We start from the raw sequence: 3,649 nt of genomic DNA, 5'->3' as shown, positions 1-3,649 counted from the left end.
ATTATTATTATTATTCATTATTCATTATTATTATAATTCATTATTCATTATTATTATATTATTATTCATTATTATTATTATATAATTATTATTATATTATTATAATTATTTATATTACTATTCATTATTATTATTATTCATTATATAATTATTATTATTTATTATTATTATAAGTATATTATTAATATTATTATTGATTATTATTATTATTATGTTATTATTATCAATATTATTATTATTATTATTCATTATCAATATTATACATTATTAATTATTATTATCAATATTATACATTATTATTATATTCTTATCATTATTATATTATTATCATTATTATTATACGTTATTATCACATTATTAGTAATACTATAATTATATTATTATTCATTATTATATTAGTATTATTCAATATTATTATTCATCATTATTATTCATTATTCATTATTCATTATTCATTATTCATTATTCATTATTCATTATTCATTATTCATTATTCATTATTCATTATTATTATTATTCATTATTATTATTATTCGTTATTATTATTATTTATTATTATTATTCATTATTATTATTTTATTATTATTATTATTATTATTATTATTGTTATTATTTTTATTTCCCCCTGCGGGATAGGGGTTAGAATATTCCCGCGGTAAGGCATGCCTGTCGTACGAGGCGACTAAAATCCAGCTAGGCGTCGGAGGGTGTGGCTTAAAAGGTCACAATAACCCTGAGAAGCTCCTGAGCTGAGCCGAGTAGACGCCGGCTCTAAGTAAGCGTCCACCATCCCGGGATGGCAACGAGGGACACCCATGTGCGTGGAGAGCGACTAAACAGCTGCGCACCATCGAGGGACACAGGAGAGTGCACTGTTCCAAGAGCGGGTAGTTGCACCACCGATGGAGTTCTTTCGTGCCCAACGTAAGAACTAAGCACGAAAGTTGGAAAAATGCATGCCAAAACAGGCAATGCTTTTCTAGATAAGTATAAACAGGAATTGAGGGTTTAAACACCCATCAGGATCGAGCCCAGTAAGATCCTGATTATGGCATACTGGAAGAAATTTACAAAAATGATGATTTTCGGGCTGGCGGATGTGGTATTCTGTTACCTGAGTATATGAGAGTGACATCTCATAGAAATGGCTTTCAGGTTAATGCTGCATCTTCCTCCGTCATTTTAAAACTTGGCAAGTCTCCAAGTACGTTCGATGTCTCGTCACCATTAAGTTGGTGGTATAGGCTCAGTTGAGAGTACTCCTGACCTGCGGCAGATCCTGGCTCTGAACACAAACTCCCATAAGGAATTGTGTCAACCCTTGCATGGCCTCCCTGCTTTGCATAGATAACCATGGGGATCGTTACGAGCGACTATACAATCGAACATCGATAGCGGCTAGGAGTTTGGACCCTAAAAACATGAATAACAACAATACAAAAATGTCAACGGAAGTGCCAGTACAAGATGGTCTGAAGAAGTCCACGAATGATGTGAATGTACAAATGTCAATACAAGATGGACCAGGGAAGTCCGCAATGAAAGAGGGCACGCCAAAGGTGCCACAAAAGACGAATGGTGTGCACATTTCACCGGGAAATGAGTACAAAATGAAAAAAGAAGAGGCGATAATATTTGAAAAATGCGTAACCGCCCTAAACAAAATAAAGCAAGCCATAAATCGGCAAAGAAATGTCTCGACGGACATTAAAGAGGGCGTTTATGAACTGCAAACGCAGTTTGATTTGATGACCGTTTACCACCATGGTTGGATTAAAGCAGTAGAAAAAAGAGAAAAACTGCGAAAAGAGACTATTCTGACTGCCACACCGAACGTGCAACGACAAAAGCGTGTGGCAACAAGTCCAGTGGCGCAAACAACAGAGAATGAGAGCGCCAAAAAAATTCGAGAAGACAGATCCGAGGAATGGCAAACCGTAAACCGGAAGAAGCCTAAAAGCCCAAAGGCAAACGGGAACCAGGAAAACGATACCCCTGCCACCTCGAATGGAAAAGTGAAAACAGCTGCCGACACGAAGAAACAGTCAAAGTCCACGAGGAAGATAGAGGCAGAAGCAAGTAGGATCAGATCAAACAAGAACAGGGGTCCGAAGACAGAAGCCGTTCTTATAAAACCGACGGGAAGCCAAACCTACTCGGATATTTTAAAAAACCTTCGTTCGAACGTCAAGCCGGGCGATTCGGAAGTCAAAATTCGCACAGTTCGGAAGACAATGTCGGGAGCTATGTTACTAGAGCTTGATAAAGGGACCAAGGCAAGCCTAGATTTCTGCGAAAAAATTAGGAGCGCTTTGCAGGAAACAGTGGAGGTAACCGGGCTAACACCAACAACCACAATAGAGATAAGGGACCTTGATGCGCTCACGACAACTGCTGAAGTCGAAGAAGCCGTCAAACGAATCCTTCCAAATGGAATTGATCGATTGAAAGCCACGGTCACTAAACCGAATAACCGAGAATTGGTTAGAGCTTATGTACAACTCCCAACCACAGCAGCGGAAAAGCTTCTCGAAGCAGGCTCAATCACTATTGGATGGATCAGAGCGAAAATGCGGATGCGCACTGAAACTAAGCGCTGTTTCAGGTGCCATGGCGTAGGACACATTCAAAGAAACTGCAAGGGTCCAGACAGAACGAATCTTTGCATCAAATGTGGCGAACCTGGACACAAATTAAAGGATTGCACGAACCCTTCAAAGTGCTACATATGTTCTGACGCTGGCCTTAAAACCGTAGATCACATCGCCGCATCTGGCAAATGTACATCGGTTAAAACCCAGAAATGATAAGACTTCTGCAAACATGCACCGAAGCAAGACAGCAGACGCCCTCCTATTACAACTCGTGCATGAACGGAACGTGGATGTTGTCATAATCAGCGAACAGTATAGAGAAATCAATAGTGGTGCCTACTTGGCTGATAGCAGTGGAACAGCAGCCATTTGGCTTCCATGCGCTGAAAACTTCCCTTTTTTGGTTAGCGGTGCTGGAGACGGATACGTTTGGGTGCGAAACCGCAACTTCACCCTCATGAGCTGCTATCTAACACCTAACGACAGCATCGGCGAGTTTCAAACAAAACTAAACGCAATCGAGGATTGCGCCACCCAAACAGGCGGCAACTTCATCATAGGGGGTGACTTCAACTCGAAGGCTATCGAATGGGGTATGACGACCACAAACTCTAGAGGTAGGCGAGTCCTCGATATGGCGGCCAGATTAGGGCTGGTAGTCGCAAACAGGGGAACGGTTCCCACCTTCCGCAGACTAGGATGCGAAGGCACAATCCCAGACATCACGCTGGTGTCAGAGAGGATAGCGAGTACGCTAAAGAGATGGTCAGTACTGGAGGACTTCACGGGCAGTGACCACCAATACATCTGGTTCACCGTCGAACTACTCAGCAGGCCAAATGGAAACTCCGGAAGAAAATCTACCCGCAAATGGTCCACGAACAAACTGAATCGAAATATTTTTCTCGAGCTGTTTGATGAGAGGATGAGGAGAAACGCTGGAGTGAGAGACGCCAGAAGCTTGGTCCGCCACACAATGCAAAGCATAACACAGGCTTGCGACGCAGCAATGCCTAGAGCTGCAAAAAACTCTGGAAGAAAAGCAGCCTACTGGT

The sequence above is a fragment of the Teleopsis dalmanni genome, chromosome 1 (assembly GCF_002237135.1).
Source record: "Teleopsis dalmanni isolate 2A chromosome 1, ASM223713v2, whole genome shotgun sequence".
NCBI lineage: Eukaryota > Metazoa > Arthropoda > Insecta > Diptera > Diopsidae > Teleopsis > Teleopsis dalmanni.
This window is presented reverse-complemented; position numbering follows the sequence as displayed.